This window comes from Panthera pardus, unplaced genomic scaffold (assembly GCF_024362965.1).
Source record: "Panthera pardus isolate Hobbes unplaced genomic scaffold, ASM2436296v1 HiC_scaffold_16, whole genome shotgun sequence".
NCBI classification, from domain to species: Eukaryota; Metazoa; Chordata; class Mammalia; order Carnivora; family Felidae; genus Panthera; species Panthera pardus.
The window spans coordinates 18,564,491-18,585,007 of NW_026526721.1; the positions used below are offsets into that span (position 1 = coordinate 18,564,491).

General features: G+C 41.8%; 1 protein-coding gene and 1 non-coding gene across 8 annotated transcripts in view; both read left to right on the forward strand.

Moving 5' to 3' along the window:
- The window catches only part of APP (amyloid beta precursor protein), a 274,512-nt gene that overhangs the window by 216,284 nt on the left and 37,711 nt on the right, over positions 1-20,517 (forward strand). The window lies entirely within an intron of this gene.
- On the forward strand, positions 4,129-4,235 carry LOC128777475 (U6 spliceosomal RNA). Its single transcript, XR_008422732.1, has one exon. It is a non-coding gene; the product is annotated as a U6 spliceosomal RNA (small nuclear RNA).

Consider the following 20,517-nt stretch of genomic DNA (forward strand, 5'->3'; position numbering starts at 1 on the left):
AATGAAAATATGCACCCTCTTGAGTGTCCACATTCTGTTTTAATTGTCTTTTAACCCTTCCAAAAGGCAGAGTCCCTTCACCTCTGCTGTTCAGCTCAACCTTCACGTTGGCAAACTGCTATCTCAGAATGGTTGGGTTTTTTTGCCCTTTGTAATCTTCCTTAAGTCTGTGCTAAAAGGATTCTTTTCTACATTTTCTATCAGCTCTGAGGTTATTTATCAAACGTGCTTCCTTTTGCAGCTACCTCAAGGCTAAAACTATTGGAGCTCACAACTGAGAGATGGCTGTATCACAGAACGCGGTGATAACCAATTTATGAGAAAGGCAGTAGGAAGGAAAGGGGAAAGGAAGGCATAATTGTTTCATACCCTGGGATTGTTTTTTTTCCTTTTAGCATTCCAAATTAATAAAAACACGTATTATTATAAAACAGATGTTGGAAGGATCTCTGGCTGAATAAATCCACAGTGAATGGGGTAGGATTGAAATATGTGGCAGGAGACCAAGAAACTAGTGCTAATGAAAGAATGCTTCTAATTTATTATTACAATTTTACTGTGCCCTCTTGATAAAATGTTCTACTCTTTGGGAAAAATTCAGCATGTTTATTTCAAAGACAGTGTTTCCATTCTCTGCCCCTAACAAACCTATTGATTTTGGGATTTAATGAATCCAAAGTAGTCTAAGTTTAAAATAGAATATTTATAGCACTTGCCAAACCAACAGAATGGGACATTCATTTGTACCGAGAATTTTAAGTATCCTTATATGTATAACTGTTAGTCAAGGAAAGGAATCAAGGAGAAAATAAATCATAAGAGAAAGTGAGAGAGAGAGAGAGAGCTATCAACTTATTCGACTCATACTCTTCATTTTTCATAACGAAGGACTTCTCGATTAGGTAGATTTTATATTTATTTTATTTTATTTATTTTAGAGAGAGTGTACACGAGGAGGGGGAGGGGCAGAGAGAATCCCAAGCAGGCTGTACGCTCAGCGTGGAGCCCAACTCAGGACTCCACAACCCTGGAATCATGACCTGAGCCGAAACCGAAAGTCAAATGCTCAACCGACTGAGCCACACAGGCACCCCTGGGTTTGTTTCTTGACTCTCAATTCCATTCCTTTGCTCTGTATGTCTGTCTTCTTACAATATGACACGGTTTTGATTACCATATGTAGTAAGTTTTGAAAATAAGAGGTATGAGTCTGCCACCTTTGTTCTTTTTTTAAGATTGTTTTGACCGTGTGGGGCCCCTTGCTTTTCATATGGATTTTAGGGTCCTTTTTGTTCCCCCATCTGTGCGAAAAAGAGAGTGGCAATTTTAAAAGGGATGGCATTGGATCTGTAGATCAATCTGGGTGGTACTGCTGTTGTTTTTAAAGCACCATCGCTCCTTGAAGAGGTATCCATTATGAGATGATTCCACTCTGACCCATTTATGAAGGTAACTAACTGTCTAGAAGTAGGAGGAAAATTAATTTAGCAAACTGTCACCTTTTACTCCAAATTTTGCTTTTTCTTTAATTACGATGAGCAGTACACACCAGTAGTTTTTGTCTGTTCTCGTGCCGTATCTCGTGTGTGTGTGTGTGTGTGTGTGTGTGTGTGTGTGTGTGTTGTGTGCGCGCGCGCACCCTGACCACGTGGGTGAAGCTGAGGCAGTGCCTTCCACACTAAGCTCTACCAATTCCTCTGATGGTCCAGCGCAGCTCTGGAGTTTTCTATTAACTCATCAGCTCTTACGTATGGCCCTATAATTTGAATCAAATTCCAAAAAGAAATCCTTAGCAACTAAAAATGATTGAGGAGTAAAGTTTGACCACAGTGGTGGCTGCTAGGCTACTTCTTGGCATAGAACCTTACAGCAGATGTGTCCTGAATTTTTTTTTTTTTTTTTTTATCGAGTCTTGGGAACAACCAGTGATTTTTAGACTGGAAGAAAGCTGGTGATTTGGTTTTTTGCAAGCAGCTGCCGTCAAGGTCCATATTTTTTAAAAAGGAGAAAAAAATGGCAGTATTTCTGCCACCCTGGATATAGAGATGCATTGAAATTGAGATTAATTTTGAAATATATTTCCACAAAGACTCACCAGGAATGAGATGAATGTGTTTGCATGTGAGGCAAGGTATGGAAGGAATGTTAATTTGCCTCTTGCTGTTTAACTCAGAAACACATTTGACAGTGTATTCCCCTAGTTAGCCCCATTACTTTTGGTTAACTGTTCTCCTGTCATATATACTGTGGGCTGCTTGAGAAAGTCAGTCATGGACAGTGGGGAACCATTTCTGATCGAGAATAAGAGAAAAACCCATTAACCTGTTTCAAATTATGAGGCACTTGTGCAAAGGAGTGTTGACTGGGTATGAATCAAAATACTATTCAGAAAGAATCTTTTGGACTGAGAGTCAGAAACCAAGTGGTCAGAGGCCCAGGACAGGGGTACTACTTAATTTCAACTATTATTCACAGATTTATTGACCTAAAACAGTGGGTTTAAAATAGCCTATTTAGTATGTTTAATTTTTTCTAAATATTATTTATTTACCTATGTTCGTGGAAACATGAGTTAAGGGCACCTGGTTGGCTCAGTTGGTTAAGTGTCCAACTCTTGATTTCGGCTCAGGTCATGATCCCAGGGTCATGGGATTGAGCCCCGGGTCAGGCTCTGTACTGTGCATGGAGCCTGCTTGGGATTCTCTCTCCCTGTGCTCCTCCCCCACTCATTCTCTCTCTCTCTCTCTCTCTCTCTCTCTCTCAAAAAATAAAAACATGAGTTATATCTTACTGCATCTTGGACACAGTAAATGGTAATGGTGACTCCCTATATCGTGTACGGCTCTGTCTTTGCTTTTGGTTTAGGTGGCACTTAGAGGAGTCTGCCCATCTCCTCAGAGCAGATGGAAGAACCATGTGTTCAGCTTCCTCTTTAACAATGAACTTGGTAAAGCTGGTCCAAAGACCCATGGAGACCAGAGATATTATCATCTCCAGGAAGGAAAAAGGGGCAGCTACCAGATTCATGCTTCTCGGAAGCAATAGCCTGAGCCAGTTTGGCCTTGGCAAACTAGTCGTGTCTTCTCTTCCAGAGGCTGTAACAGTGAGGTGTGGCCGCGAGGCCATAGCCAGCTGCTTCTGAAGCTTTGCCAAGTTATGGAGGAACTTCCTGGGACATGAGCAGTGAAGGGCTGAGAGTGCAAGAGGGAGCATATCATGTTAATATGGCTGTACTTACTAGCACTTTGTACTGTTTTCATTTAGGAAACTCTAGAAGCAAACCGAATTTCACATTCTGGGTTTAGGGCGGGGGGTTTTGGGGGAGGTTGAAAGATTGCTGTTCACAATTTTAAATTAGTCACTCTTCTGTGAAAAAAACGTACCTTCATTTTGTTGAGTACTAAGACTCAAAAGAATTAAAATGGGTTTTCTCTCAAATGGTAGTCGGTTTATGTGATAAAAAGGAAAGGTGCCAATATGCTCTTTTTGATATGACATACACCATAAGAAAAGTAGTGTGTATGTAGCTGGATATGAAGGCATTAGTCATTCATTAATCATTCATAACGTGACCTTTCTTTATTACATTAAAACTGTTTTCTTTACCCAGGCACCTGGTGGCTCAGTCGGTTAAATGTCTGGCTCTTGATTTCGGCTCAGGTCGTGATCTCACAGTTCGTGAGTTCAAGCCCCACTTTGGGCTCTGTGCTGAAAGGCACAGAGCCTGCTTGGGATTCTCTCTCTGCCCCTCCCTGCTCTCAGTCTCTCTCTCTCTCTCTCTCTCTCTCTCTCTCTCTCCTCTCTCTCAAAAATAAACATTAAAAAAGGAGAACTTTTCTTTACTTAATGACTATGACCAAACAACATACACTTCTTGCTGTTTATAAGTCTCCAATGATACCAGTAAGTCATTTTCTAAAATTTTCACTTATGAAACTTTGTTCGTAGTTACAGCTAATGGTTACAGTTTTTAAATTGTTACAGTTTTCTATTATCAAACAGATTTTATTAAATAAAAAGAAAACTGTTACCTTTGCCACTGACCTATCACTAACAAACGCTGTAGTTCTCAGTAACCACTCACAGAATTTGTAAGCAGTACTAGAAGGTTTCAGAAGTATCTCCGTGGGGCTTACTTCAGTAGCACACCTGCTAAAATTGGAACACTAAAGAAAAGATTAACACGGCTCCAACGCGAGTATGAGATGCAAATTTCTGGAGTGTCCCATATTTTTTTTTTTTATCTCACTTATATCTAGAGTATAACTAGAGGTATCTGGAGTAATAAATTCAGAGACTGAAAGTTGAATAGTCATTGTCAGGTCCTGGGGGAAGGAGGAAATGGAGAGTTAGGGTTTAATGGTGCAGAGTTTCAGTTTAGGAAGATAAAAAAGTTCTGGAGAAAGATGGTGGCGATGATTTCACGACACTGGCTGTATTTAATGCCAATGAACTGTACACGTGCAAATGGTTAAAATAGTAAGGTTCGTGCTATGTACGTTTTGCCATAATAAAAGTACATACACATTTATTTATATCATTTGCTGTGGTAAGCAGCAAGGGAATCCAAGAATCAAGGATGTTGGGTCTTCCATAAGTATTTATTAAATGCCTACCATATTCCAGATTCCATGCTCATTGGTAGATATATTGCAGGTGTAGAGCACAATCTTTCCTACTTAGACTCTGCCTGGGGAGACTTTGGGTAAAGATAGTCGGGAAGGAGACTTCGCTCATTAAGCTGAGGGATGTCGATTGCCATGTCTCTTGGTATTAGGTAGTAACATCTGACAGCCATTCCTTCCTTACTCGCTGAAGATTATTAGAGGAGGGAACCTTAGTTTTCAGCTGGCTCAACTACATCGTTTCATAAGCTCAGAGAAACGGTGATGTGCCCAGCATCATACATCTGCTTAGTAAGACCTGAAGACCCACTCCGTTCTGATGTCTTTGTATCCCCTGGTATTTGTTCTACCTCACTAGTGACACCTAGCTAAACAAAACTGGGTTTGGAGAGCTACTTATTCAGCCTCAACAACTTTTCTTTGAAAGTGTCCCCTCTTTCAGCAGATATGACTCAGGAGAGATGGCTTCCGAAGTTCAAAGACTCAACACCCTTGAATACTTAAGTCAATGCTAAGGTGTTTAGAAAGGACATAAAAATCGGCTACGTTGTACCTTTTGCAGGATTTTTTGTCACATTTGTATTCTGTATTTGCTTAAAAGTCATTTATCAACACACGGAAATTGACAACTACCATGCCTTCTCGTACATAATTGCCACTAGATTTTTCTATGCAGGACAAGCACAGATTTCTCTGAAAGCGTAAGGTAATAATCACTAGCCAGGGCTTAATCGCTTGTAAGGGATCCGACATAAAGGTTTTAGCTCTGTGAATGTCAGTGGCTGAAGACCTTCAAATCATACACAGCGTTAGGCAGTCTCCCAAGCCAGGACAGGGAACCATTTTCACGACTGTGCGGGCATAGTTCATTTGGTGCCACTCAAATGTATTTAGAAAAAGGAATAGAGGAAGAAAGAAAAAGAATTTAATGGAAGATTTTATGGATATTTTTTGTAAGTTTATCTTACATACTTGGTTACCTTCTTTTTGATGACTGATTTTCTTTTTTGCTTTCTTTTCATAAAGACTCACTTGGTCCTCAAAATAACCATGGACAGGCAGGGCAGATACTTATTCCTTTTGTTCTGCATGAACCTGACTTTCCAGGAGAGCTGATAATATCCCTACAGTCCTGGCCTGGATACATTTATTGATGCTGTTCTGTTTGTCTGCAGCACCCATGCCCAATCAGCTTTCAAAACCCCACCTCTCATGTTATCTCCCTTTTTAAACCTTTGATTAACACAAAACATCTGTCCTCTGATCATATATTTTATATATTACACGTGTCCACTATTGTTTTGATGTGTGCATAGTCAACTAATTGCCGCATCCTAAGTAAAAGCTCTTGGAGGGTATGAATCAAATCTCATGCATTTGTCTCTCCTGAAGCAGATTTTCAATATAAGTAATTACAGATGCCTGTCTCCAAGGAATTCTTCAGTTAGAACCGTTCTAAGACTGGCACTATCAGCATCCCCTGCAAACTTGTTAGAAATGCACATTCCCCGGGGCGCCTGGCTGGCTCAATCAGTAGAGTAAGCAACTCTTGATCTGGGGGTCGTGAGTTCAAGCCCCATGTTGGGTGGAAAGATTACTTAAATAAACTTTAAAAAAAAAATGCACATTCTCTGGTCCCACCCCTGACCTTCTGAACCAGCAACACTGGGGTGAGGATCAGCGATCTTTTAGCAAGCTGTCCAGCTGACCCTGATGCATGCTAAACTTTGTGAACGACTGATCTAGAATGTATTTAACTTGCGAAAAGTGAATACACAGTAAGGATCTGTCCTAGCACCCCAGGGAGCCCGTTTCATCACGTAAATCCACATGACAAAAACTGCATGCCACAACAAAAATGCTTAAGAAGAAAACCTGAGTGAATTATTGTATCTGCTTAATTCATAGACTACAGCAGCTCTAGTTCCCAGGAAAAGATAAATAATTACTGAGCAGTCATAGACGATGCACAACTCTCATGATTAAATAGTACAAATCAAAACATAATTTTTTCAAATTAGTCATTTTAAAAATCTTGTCCTACTGCTGTCACGACAAGGGTAACTGGAAAGTCACTTACCTAAGCTACGGCCCAGTATAAGGGTGTAACCTGCAGGACCATTTGACTCTCCCTAACAAATATAAAACGTGCCGTCTTTTCTAATTTTGCACCAGATGCCTGCGGATACACTGGGACACTTGTGGAGACACTGCTGCTTATAATTTTCGTGCCCCTCAGTACTGCGTATACTTTTTTGATAAGCATTACCACCTTTAAAGTGACTATTAGAAAAGGATGAATGATAGACAAGACTCACTTTCCCCTTCTCAGACACCTCTTTAGTTTATCTTTCTCTCATTTTGGGGTTCAGTGCCTCTAAAATTATAGGGGAACTGCAGTATGTGATGTTGGCTTGAAATGCAATGTTCCAAGAAACAAAATAGTCTAAGCCACCAATTTAAATAACCAGTGAAAGCATTAGAGCATCTCTGTTTTCTTCTCCCAGGATTTTATTTAAATTCCATGGTCACCCACAAAGCTCTCAGTTTTTCTGTAATTCTGGTGAAAAGGAATGAAATACTTCCTACCACACGATTGCTATCCTTTCTATTTATTAGGGTAGTTGATGTCAGTCAAAGTGAGTTCTAGAAGTTCTTAGCAATTTTCTTTTGTCTTTTTTTAAATAATTTTTTAAGTTTATTTATTTAGAGAGAGAGACAGCATGAGCCAGGGAGGGGCAGAGAGAGAGGAGAGCGAGAATCCCAAGCAGTCTCCATGCTGTCATCACAGAGCCCAGTGCAGGGCTCGAATTCACGAAACCGTGAGATTATGACCTGAGCCTGAACCGAGAGTCAGATGCTTAGCCGACTGAGCCACCCAAGCGCCCCAGCAACTTTTTTTTTTCAATACTAAGAGCAAACAGTTGGAGCAAACTAACCAAATTAAAGTGTTTTGAGGATAGTAACAGCAATAGGAACAGCCCCTCAATTTTCTGCTAAGAATCAAATTGAATAGTTTCCAAACTGCTGTTAGCAAATGCCCATTATCATGAGGAAGAGAAAAAAGAAACTGCTTCAAGAAAAGGAGGGATAGATGAGAATATTGGGAAGCATCTCTTTAATCCAGCATTTAGGCCATGCCGGAACGTGTTTAGAATTTATAGGATGAGTCCCTCCATCAGTTGTCTTTCCTCCTTTTCCTCTTTAAGGAGGAAGTCTTCCTGTACCTGAAGTATTTCCTTTAGGTATAAGAGAAATTAAGGTGACACTATCTATGAGTTTACTAAAACACAGTTATCAAAAAGGGGGGTGGTCCTAGAGAGCCTATCGATTATCATGCAGTCGATGTAAGTCAGATGTAGTATGAAAATATGAAAGAGACCTTGCTTTCTAGAACTCCTTGATGTAAAATGAAGAGGTAGGTCCCTTCCTACATTCAGTATGGACCTGTATCCACTCTGCTGCCCGTACCTCTTCGAAGGAGCAGAAAAGTGGAATCAGACCTTTCATTGTTCAGATTAAGGATTCTGGCTGATTTAGAGGCTTGATCAAAATCAGAGACTTGTGAATGTGCTATAAAAACAGCCAAAGGCCAAGGGGTTCCATATGTCTTGCCATAGCCCTTCAGAAATCAAAGCAGGTCTTCACGTACTTGGGTGTGGACAAATACGATGTGTTTTCGAAAAAATATTCACATTGGAACAGAATGTTCGCCTGTGTGGGCGATTGGGTCTGAGTGTTCTGGTTTTACATACAGCCTTGTTCGTCTGGGCTTCAAGCCCTTGGAACAACCCACTAATCGAGCAGGCTAGTATAATGAGCTGATTGATCCATAGCACATAACTTGAGCTTTCCTCACTGTTTCGTGTGGTTGCTACACCTTTGTGCCATCAGCCGGTGGACACAGACTATCTGGCATTCACTGATGTCTTCAGTCTGGTTGCTCTAAGCCCTTGGACCTGAAAGGCATCTCAGAGTTCATCTAACACACACCCTGTGGAAATTGTTATTCTGGTAGCCATTGTTTCTTAATGTGTTCTTGGGGCCAGTCAAAGCACAATAACATGGAGGAACCCTTGTTACAAATACACGTTCCTAGGACGCCTGGGTGGCTCAGTCGGTTAAGTGTCTGACTTCAGCTCAGGTCATGATCTCACAGTCTGTGAGTTAAAGCCCCGTGTCCGGCTCTGTGCTGACAGCTCGGAGCCTGGAGCCTGCTTCGGATTCTGTGTCTCCTTCTCTCTCTCTGCCCCTCCCCTGCTCATGCTCTGTCTCTGTCTCAAAAAAAAAAATAAATAAAAACATTAAAAAAAAAAAAAAAAAACACGTTCCTGGGCCCCACCTCTGAGCTACAGAAAACTGCATTTCTCTTACCCCCTCAGTTAATTCTTAAATACTCAGAAGTCTTGGGACACCTGAGTGGCTTACTCAGTTAAGCGTCTGACTTTGGCTCAGGTCATGATCTCATGATTCATGAGTGAGTTTGAGCCCCACATCTGGCTCCCTGCTGTCAGCACAGAGCCCACTTCAGTTCCTCTGTCCCTATCTCTCTACCCCCCTCCCACTCGCTCACGTGAGCTCTCTCTCTCTCTCTCTCAAAAATAAACATTTTTTAAAAATATTCAGAAGTCTTATATGAAATAGCAAAAAGTTAAGAATTCTTACAGCCTTAGATTACAGTTAGATTAGTCTTGAAATAGAATAGCCATTGTTGTCATTGAGAATTCATATATCCTGGTAATTAGGCCATGTGGATTTCTAGTGGTCGCTTGTTTCCAATGCTGTGACTTGTATGAAATATGAAAGTGAAGCATTATTAACCTTGAGGTTCAGATTCGTTGGGAATTGGTTTTAGGTGCGACAGAGTTGATGGTTTTATTTATCCAAGTTAAGACTTCTTATTAACTATGAAAAAGGATTAGCATAAAGTGCTTATCAGTGTTGATTAACTGTATCTAAAAGGACTAAATAGTACAAGCAGAGAGCAGTCTTCGGTCGGAAAATGCCATCTTTCATAACGTTTTCCCCATTTACTTTTTCATGTGCTCTTCCAGAAACTGTGAATCTACTACTCTGTCTTCTCTTCCCTCTTTAGATTCTTCATTTTTTATTATAGATACTGACATTTTACTTGCAGAAATTACCCATTTCGGCTCTCTTCAAATTCAGAGTGATCTTCTTTTAATAAGAAGTGAGAGGGGAAATTGACAAAATACACTTGGAGTTGTCAGCGTTGTACATGGCAAACAGTAAAAGCTTATTCTTAGAGGATTGTCAGAGAGCTTAGTGCTACCTCAGGTTGTCAGAGAATTTAACGTGTGTTCTCAGGGAATTGACAAAAAAATTACCAAGAAAAGGCGTGCTCTGAACCACCTCCAGGTGCCCAACCTGAGAAACAACTCACTCTGTTAAGCAACGGCATACGTATTTTGCAGGTTATACGGGAAAGCAAACTATATTCCTTTGCTTCTTAAACTATCTTGTGTGGTGACTTGGTATGGAAAACACGTACCATCTCCTCGTTTCCCCCAAAGCAAATAGACAACATAACTAGAAATGTCCCAGACACGTAGGGAAGTTGTCATTTGGACTTTTCCCTGCCACCTGTAGTGAAGGAAGAAGGCAGCAGAGGGGAGCACTTGAGAACTTCTTGGCGAATGGCCATGAAAAATAAAGAAAACTGAAAAACCCCAAAGGTCAGGTGCACTCCCAAACCCCGAACTGAGTGACACCGGAAATAAATCACTTCCTTGTCATTTCCATGAAAGGTGCAGTACAAGAGATTCCCTGGTGACCTCTTGATCACGTATACTACTTTTCTCATCTTTAGCTGTTGTCTTCAAACACACACACACACAGAAGAAAGAAACAAAATGCTGCAGAGAAAGCTGCTCTGACCTTTGCTTCTTCTTTGACCTGGGTATGACAAAGTGAGTGTCTTAGTGACTTCAAGCTGCCATAACAAAACTCCACACACCAGGTGGCTGAAGCATCAGAAATGGGCTCCCCCCACCCCCCAAATTCTGGAAGCTGGAAATCTAAGATCAAGGTCTCAACTAGTTTGGTTGACTCCTGAAGTCTCTCTCCGTGGCTTGTGGGTGGCTGCCTTCGTGCTTTGTGCCTTCGTGCCTTGACACGGCCTTTTCTCTCACAGAGTGACAGAGATGCTTGCTGTCTCTTCCTTTTATGAAGGACACCAATCCTATCGGAAGAGGGCCCCTCCCTGATGACCTCATTTAACCTGAATTACCTCCTTAAAGGCCCTGTCTCCAAATGTAGTCACATTGAAGGTTAAGGCTTCAACATACCATTTTGGGGGGAAAACATGAAAACATGGTTGAGTCTGTAAAATTTGACTAAACGTGCATTTGTATATATCCAGTGTACCATACCCCTCTCTCTTCAACAGTCCTTAACTTTCATCTTTGTAGTGCACACGGGTTCATGTTAAGAAAGTCAGGGGAGGGCGCCTGGGTGGTTCAGTCAGTTAAGCGTCCGACTCTTGATTTCTGCTCAAGTCACGATCTCACGGTTCGTGAGTTCAAGCCCTGTGTCAGGCTCTCCAATGACAGTGCAGAGCCTGCTTGGGATTCCCTCTCTCTCTCTCTCTCTCTCTCTCTCTCTCTTTCTCTTTCTCTTTCTCTCTCTCCCCCTCCCCGACTCATGCGATTGCCTGCTCTCTCTCAAATAAATATACTTGAAAAAAACAAGAAAGTGGTGACCATGGAAGATATTCTCCCTAAATCATTGGAACTGGGTTTCCCTTTGGCAGCCTACACTCTGCCTTTATGAACTTAATATAAGACCTTGTTGATAAAAAAGGTCTTATATATATAAGCATACATTTGACGTGGAGAGAGATTTGGTGGGTTTTTATAATTTGTTTCTCACTAATTTATCCACACACTCTTATGGGGTTTTTTGTTTGTTTGTTTGTTTTTTAAATATTTATTTATTTTTGAGAGAGAGAGAGAGTGCGAGCTAGGGAGGGGCAGAGAGAGAGGGAGACACAGAATCCGAAGCGGGCTCCAGGCTCTGAGCTGTTAGCACAGAGCCCGATGCGGGGCTGGAACTCACGAGCTGTGAGATCATGACCTGAGCCGAAGCCGGACGCCCAACTGACTGAGCCACCCAGGTGCCCCTTGTTTGGTTTTTTTGGTTTTTTTTGAGTAACTAAAGCCAAGCATTCCCAGTAGGAATGTGGAAGGACAGACCAGACAGTGTAACGAAATATGTAACACGATATGGCCTGTAACCTGGCATTGGTAGCCATATTTTCCTCCTCTCTTGAGCCAAAGGGTCACAAATAACCCAGAAGTTGCTATTAAACACTCTACTTGATAAAAGTATTCTATTCCAATCATCTGTGTGCCATACAAGAATAAAGAAAAACTTGGGGCACCTGGGTGGCTCAGTCGGTCAAGCATCTGACTTTGGCTCAGGTCATGATCTTGCGGCTCATGGGTTCAAGCCCCACGTCGGGCTCTCTGCTGACAGCTCAGAGCCTGGAGCCTGCTTCAGATTCTGCGTCTCCCTCTCCCTCTCTCCCTCCACTCACACTCACTCTCTCTCTCTCAAATATAAATATTTCAAAAAAAATTTTTTAAAGAAAGTATAAAGAAAAACTTGTAGGCTACAGAGTATTTTTTTTCAAGATCTGACTTGTCGAATGTGAATTTTAAATTGCCACTGATGAGCTCAATGCTATAGATTGACTCCAGGCTGTTCCAACTTCCCTCAGTGTAGTTGCTGAACGCAGGTATGGTAGCAAACTCGGTTCTGGCATTAGTGATGGTGGTGTTTTCATCACCCTGGAGTTAGTAAAGCCTGAAACCTGCCAGGCATTTGCCACACGGTGTGCTGCCAGGGAGGGCTCAGCTTCTGGCTTCTTAGAGAGGATATGGCAGGACCTTTGTGCTTACAAGGTATTTGAAACCGAAGCCTATTCACTTCCTTGCTGAGCTTAAGAGTTGACACTGGTGTCCCAAATTCCTTTGGCCTTATCGGGATAAGGCATGCAGTCATTGATGGCCAAGAAAGGGAAGTGGATGGTATTCTCTCTAGATGGGAGAGAGTTGCTGAAATGAAGGGACCATTTAGTCTCCCCAAAACACTTGCTGGTGTTCAGGGGAAAACATTTCTGCACTAACGGCAGAGCTCTTTACTCTTCTCCCCAGTCTACCTATTCCAACCTGGAGTAAAGGGCTCAGGAAGAAACCACATTCTATTCCCAGGTGATTATTATAGCCAGAAATGGTTGTCTTATTTGCAGATGGTTCATATTCACCTGTATGGGTGGTATTTTAGTTTCTTAGGGTTGCTAGAACTAACTACAACAAATCGGGTGCCCTGAAACAACAGAAATCTCTTTTCTCATCATTCTGGAGACCAGGAGTCCAAAATCAAGATGTCCTCAGGGTCATGCTCCCTCTGAAGGCTCTAGGGGAGAATCTCTTCCATTTCTTTCTCTTGTTTCTGGTGCTGGTGACAATCCCGGACATACTTTGGCTTGTAGATACTCCAGTCTCTGCCTTCACATAGTGTTCTCCCCTCTTCTCCAGAATGATCAAGAGCCCACCTTAACTCCAGTGGGGTCTACCCTACTCCATATTGGATGAGGGCCTGTCTTATTCCAGTATGATCTCATCTTCACCTGATTACATCTACAAAGACCCTCTTTCCATATAAGGTCATTTTCATAGGTAGTGGGCATGAGGACTTGAACATATCTTTTAGGGAGACATAACTTGACCCATATCATGCAGCTATATTTTTTCCTTTCCCTTGACTTTCACGAATCTGAAAAATTGTCCACGTTTCCTTCTAAAACACTGTCAAATTTAAGTCAAAGGGCTGCATGTCTTGAATTTATGACCTCTTCTTTTAAAGAAAAATAAGTTCTGTGTAAAATTGGTTCAAATTATGAAAGGCTTTAAATGCTTTGCATTTGCTTGAGGCTGATTAATGGGTAAATTTGTAAACCATGGTTGTTTTAATTAGCCAGGGTTAATTAATGTTTACTGCGCTTGGAAGATGAAAAGACATGTATAAATGCACCATAATGTGAATCATTTTTTAATTTGTTGTTGAAGCTTGAAATATATTCAAATAAAGATTTGCTTACATCACATCAAAAATTTCAAAAAGCTGTTGGAGCACTATGAGAATTAGTATAGAGGACTCTGAATTTTAAAGCGAATTAATTATGGGGGCACCTGGGTAGCTCAGTAGGTTAAGCATCCAACTTCAGCTCGGGTCTTAATCTCACAGTTCGTGAGTTCAAGCTGCTCATCAGGTTCTGCTCTGACAGCTCAGAGCCTGGAGCCTGCTTTGGATTCTGTGTCTCCCTGTCTCTCTGCCTGTGTCCCATGCACACTCTTGTCTCTCTCTCAAACATAAATAAATGTTAGAAATAATTTTAAAGTAAATTACGTATTATCGAAGATGATCATGTTTTAGTATTATGTATTCAGAGAATGGTAGTTACATTTTTTTTTTTAATTTTTTTTTTCAACATTTATTTTTGAGACAGAACATGAATGGGGGAGGGTCAGAGAGAGGGAGACACAGAATCTGAAACAGGCTCCAGGCTCTGAGCTGTCAGCACAGAGCCCGACGCGGGGCTCAAACTCACGGACCGCGAGATCATGACCTGAGCCGAAGTCGGCCGCTTAACCGACTGAGCCACCCAGGTGCCCCGGTAGTTACATTTTTAAGGCTGATTACGTAAAAAGGAAATAGTAGAAATCTCAGACCCAACTGATAACTTTTCATAAAATGTGTCATAATTTGAGGTGAAGTCTGCTTTTTGTTTTTGTTTTTTTTATTTCTAAGTCGAGACTTTTTCAGAGCAGGGTAGAGGACAGACCAGATTGAACTGTGCTGAGATGAGAATAACACAAGCAATTTTTTTGAAGAAACTACTAGAATTCCGTGTAAATTTTCAACAGGAAAAGCATCGGGGACTTGGCTGAGGTCTAGTGCAGAGACCCGGAAATGTGGAGATTAGAAGCCCTTTAAAAAGGAAATAGCGGGGCAAGGTCTCCCACATGGGGCTAGAAGCTGTACGTCATGGAAGGCGGTTGTCTCTGGCAGTGAAAAGGGCTATCCGTTCTCACTAAGAAAGTGGCCCCCTAGGGTAATTTCCCAACATGCTCAGAATATACCTTCTGGCACCAAGATTCATGGTTCACTTGGTAACTTTAAAGCACAGCCAGACTCAGTGGTAACCAGTCCCATTTGACTTGATCATTGTCTAAGAGGAGAGCGTCTCCAAAGTTAAAATAGCAGAAAGGTTGGGTCTACTTTATTTTTCACCTCCCACACAATTTTCTCTTTGTGCTTTGCAGAGTAAAAAAAATAAGGTTGATTTTTTTTTTCTTTTTAACATCTCATGGATATTGACAATGAGGTGATTGGAGAAAAAACAAAAGACCCATAACCCTCTATTGGGATAAGAAATCGCTTGCTCCTTGTAGTTCTTAACCATAACTACTAATTTGACATTATTGGCAAGCACTGCAGGTTGACACTCGAAAGAGTCTTCAGCTGGAACGAGACACTTCGTTCTGGGTGGCGCCGTGTCGTATTATCTAACAGAATTCAATTCCTGATAAACCCCTCTTCGGGAATCGAGTATGGGCTTCTCCCCCCAGAACACTTGTAGGATTGTGCTAAAATCTGGGAAACTTTCCATTTTCGCATCTGTGCTTCCCCTTGGGCTGTTTCAACATGGCCATGAGCTCTCCGGGCCCGTATTTCCAGGGGCTGCAGGACATCGCCATCACGATGTGCTGGAGTATCACAAACATGTCGGAGGAGAAGTTGTCTTTCTCCCCCATCTTTGCTCTTCCGATAGACACAACTCCAGTCAAGACTGAAAAATATTAACGGCTCCCCTGTCCCGGTCACAACCTCCCCCACCCCCACCACCATCAAAATAGCACCGTTCTTCCTCCTATCACTTCCTTAAACGTGTTTCTGGTTTGATCAGTGTAGTATACACCTTGCCCACTCCCTTCCCCGGTTTTTTAATGTTGACATGTCTCTCAAGTATCCCCTGCCTTTCTGTACAGTTGGCCTATTCATGAGCTGCGGGTACCAACAGAACCCATAGAATTTGTGAATGGCATACACCTAGTGTAGGTCAGCGTGTTCCTCTCCCCTCTGGGTTCCACGCTCTAGAGCTCCTGGCTTCTGAGCTGCTTCCTTTTTACTTCCCTCGTGCCAGAAAAGTCCCAGCCTTTGGGCAGCCCACTCTCTATACCTTGGCAGTCTTTCTTCCGTAACAGCATCATCCACTGTCTCCAGCTGGAACATCCAAGCTCATTTCTTTCTCGCTCGGTCCATACCCCTTCCCATAGCACTTGCATGGAACTACTTCTATGCTCATCTGTCCTCTGGGCCGTGAGCACTGAGTAAAAAGAAATTACCTTAGTTAGTTCCTGCACTGGCCTGGAAGATGATAGGATTGCTGAACAGGTAGATAAATGAACAAATAAATGAATGAGCTCATTAATTGATGATAAGATGTTTTTATTTTTCTTGGCTTCAGATTATTTTCCTTACAGCGAGTTCTTTCAGTCTCTCCACTCCCCTGCACTGTTCATGCTTAAGACAGACACTTCCCTTCTGTCTCCAAGCATTTTCCATCTCCAGGCTAGGTGTCCCTATGCGTTGTTGAGGGATCGTATGAGTCAGCTGATTCGAAGAGGAAGGGCCATTGCTGTTCCAGAAATGTTTAGTACGGAGCGAGTTTTGTGTTAAACACAGCTATGTTCATGGTCAGAAGACCATACAGAATTGATATGGGCTTTTTTGTTTATCTGCATAAACATACATTTCAAATGAGCTATCGTGTATATAAATATGATGTGCTGTCAACAGGAACAGATCTCTTCCTCCCCTGTGATGAGATATATATCTATCTATATCTGCATAGATAAATACATAGAGATGGATGGATAGATAGATAGATAGATAGATAGATAGATAGATAGATTTGTGCTGATCTTATCCATACTTGCCTGTTACCCTTATAATTATCAGCATAAATCCTTAGGCTCTTTGAGTGAAATTAACTATTTATGAATGTTGAAATCTTACTTTCTCCCATGACCTGACCTGCCTTGCTTAACCAGTACTTTCCATCATTCTAAATATAGAATTCCACCAATGAAGCACTTATCAGATAGGAGTCCATTAGAATGCACTTTTTTTCAGAGAATAGCAGAGAAAGATTGCTCACTGTTGAGGGGGCACACTGTGTGCCATTCCTTTGGCCCACCTTCCAGGTATTTCTTACTCCGGTAAGAAGGGCTAATCTCACAAGTCTGGGAAGGGGTGCTGATCGGGCAGGATCACCACTTACCTTGTGCAGGTTGGACAGGACACAGGGGTGTCGCTCAGACTCCCTCTTCTGTCATGTGCAGCTGAGGGTTCAGGTTGGAGCTGAAATTTGTCTACACTGCACATGGCTTGACAAGCCATGTGCCCTACATGTGACTCACTCCCCAAAGAAAGCATTGTGTGGGTTAGTAAGGGCCTGGCTTTTATCACAGGTAAAGATGATGTTTTCATCTCTACCTGTTCCCTCTTAATTGGCTCAGAGCTCAGGGGGCAAGGCGGGGATATTATGGATGGATGCCCAGAGCACCCCAACACGAGCAGTGACGGCTCCAGGGGAATATGAGCCCAGATTGTATGCAGTTGCCAGAATGACTTGGCCTTTATAAAACTGCAAGAGCAGTAAAATTGTCTTTTCAGTATTTTGTGTTTAAATAACCTTTCCCATTTTACTTACTTGGACTCACTAAAGACATTAGCAGTTTTTAAAAAATGAAATGTGATACTAACCTCGATAGAGCAAGCCTCGGGTTTATTTTAGTTTTCCAATTTGCTTCATATCTGATAACTTATTTGGAAGTAAAAACAAACAAAAAACTGCACCAACTATGCAGAACAGCCTACCAGAAAAATCGAGAAATACATACTCAAGAATGAAACTGGAGGAAAATTCCCTTCATGATTTCATGTCTGTGTCCTCAGACCTAATTGTTCTGATTCCAAGGGCCTCCCCGCCTGCTTCAGGAACCTCATAGAATCCATTCTCATTGACCACAGTAATAAAAATTAGATAATAAAATGGTTGAAGATAATAAATGATATTTAAAAAATATCTCGGTTATCTTGCTGGTGGGATTGCAAGTGAATTATTGTTATTTTTTTGTTCTGTTTTCTGTGTTTTTTGCACCAAATTTATGTTATCCTTATAATTACTACCAATGCCACATTTTTTTTAATGTTTATTTATTTTTGAGAGACAGAGAGACAGAGTATGAGCAGGGGAGTGGCAGAGATAGAGGGAGACACAGGATCTGAAGCAGGCTCCAGGCTCTGAGCCATCAGCACAGAGCCGGATGCAGGGCTCGAACTCACAAACCATGATATTATGACCTGAGCCAAAGTCAGACACTTAACAGACTGAGCTACCCAAGGCACCCCTCAAATCCCACGTTTTTATATAAAAGCGGAATCACAGTGAAGTCCTAGCTTGTGCTGCTGGGGTTAGGCTCTTTTTAAAGATAGATTTGAAGAGAAATTCCTCAATCATAATTACTTTGAAACCCCTTCAGTGAAACAGGAAAAGTACACATCTCTCAACTAGCCCAAGACGGACAGCTTTTCCTCCAGCACGTGAAGAAACCAGTGTTTCCTGGCTTGAAAATCACATGAAATAATTGACTTATGTTTAAGGGGGATGACTCATCAAAATGTTCATCCATTTTTATTTTACTTTGCAGAGGACGTGTCATTTGTATCTGTTTATGCCAATGGTCATGTATGCGTTACCCCTATATATTGACCGGAGGAAAACATCCGGATAGATACAGGTTAAAGCCGGTACTACAGTTCAGTGCCACGGTCCTGAACTTTTCATTTTAATATAATTCCAGACTTAGAGAATTCCAAGCAGGCTCCACACTGCCAGTGCAGAGGCCAACGCGGGACTCCATCTCACGAACCGTGAGATCATGACCTGAGCTGAAAAACCGAGTCAGAGGCTTAAGCGACTGAGCCACCCAAGCGTCCCATAAAATTTCTTGAGAGGGACTTGAAGACATAGTGGCTCTTTACCCCTAAGTTCTTCACCGTGTGTTTCCTCAAAACAAAGACACTTATTTGTATATGCAAATTATAACCTCAGTACAGCCTGCTTTCAGAGAGTCTCTCTATAATCTGTAAACTTGGTTTGTTGTCTAAACTTGAGAAGGTTTTTCCTCTCCGGATTGCTTAGACTTCCAACCACGCAGGCAGGACCAAGATTCCTAAGGTAGTTGGAAATAGGATCACAACTTTGGCACAGATCCTACAAAGAAGCACGGAGAGGAAACTCTTTAATCTGTTTTTTGATGCCAGGGAGATGGACTGACTTTTCTCTTGATTTCTGACTGATGCCATTGGTTAGATCTAAGTTGTTTGATCTCTGTTGTTTGAAAGTCAAAAAAGGAAATCTGTCTTAAATAGAAAGGGACTTCTTTCGTACCCTCAGCCTTAAGCTGGACAAGTGATACTTTTAAGCAATGTCACTTGGCAGTAGGAAATATTCTCACAAGTAACGTGTAGCTGTGTTTGTGTCCCCTCCGGGGACAGATTGTTGCCACAAGTGGACGAAGCATGCTTCGTTTAAAATCTATGTCCAAGAAAGTACTAAAGCAAAATAAACCCAGATTCAGAGAGATTCTCGATTGCTAGTGTGGCTAAAAATAAGAGGACTGACCCAATTTTATGGAGGTCGAAATACAAACTAGATTTGTGGAACAGCATTACGTTGTGATAATATGTCTATAATCTTTTGCCCAAGGTGGAAATGCAGCATCCTACAGGGCTGTTTCGCTCTTTTTAAGTTCTTTTTAAATGTTTATTTATTTTTGAAGGAGAGAGAGACAGAGCATGAGTGGGAGAGGGGCAGAGAGAGAAGGAGACGCAGAATCCGAAGCAGGCTCCAGGCTCTGAGCTGTCAGCATACAGCCCGACGCAGGGCTCAAACTCATGAACCGTGAGATCATGACCTGAGCCGAAGTCAGACTTAACTGACTGAGCCACCCAGGTGCTTCCTAGGCTGTTTGGCTCTTGACCACTGAAGTGTTCAAGTCCCTGCACCATTGTAGAGAAGGGATATTTGGGATAAGTATGCAGAGTTCAACCATTTACTTGGCTCAAAACCCAAAGGTGTCTACATTATCTTAAATTTGACTCCAAATTGATGATACCTGATAACAGTTCACATAGCTACCCTACTATGCCAGTCTTCCAGAGAAAGGGAAATCTAAAGAAGTGGGAGATACGTGTCCACAGGGGATGGGCTGTCAAAATGGCTCCCTTAATTAGAGGAGGGAACAGTGGATGGCTGTGCAGCTGGGAACCACCTGGCTTTTCAGCTCTGCTCCTTCATCATGGAAAAGTTCTATGACCTTGGCCCATGGCAAAAATCTCTTATCTTGGTTCCTTTGTGTGAAAAAAAAAGAAAGATACCACTGAATTCTTCACTTTCCAAATCTGTCAGAAATTATGAGAGGGGCATCCGGGTGGCTCAGTCATTCAAGTGTCCGACTTCAGCTCAGGTCATGATCTCGAGGTTTTTGAGTTCAAGCCCCGCGTCGGTGTCTGTGCTGACAGTGCAGAGCCTGCTTAGGATTCTGTCTTTGTGTCTCTCCCTCTGTCCCACTCATTCTCTCTGTCTCTCAAAATAAATAAACCAACTTTAAAAAAGATTACGAGAAACAGGATGCATGTGATGATAGCTGTGTATGTATTTCTATAATATTAGTCAGTAATCAAATAGCCTTGTCAACCGTAAAATAGAATGTTTCATCGAGTAGTGAAAACATTT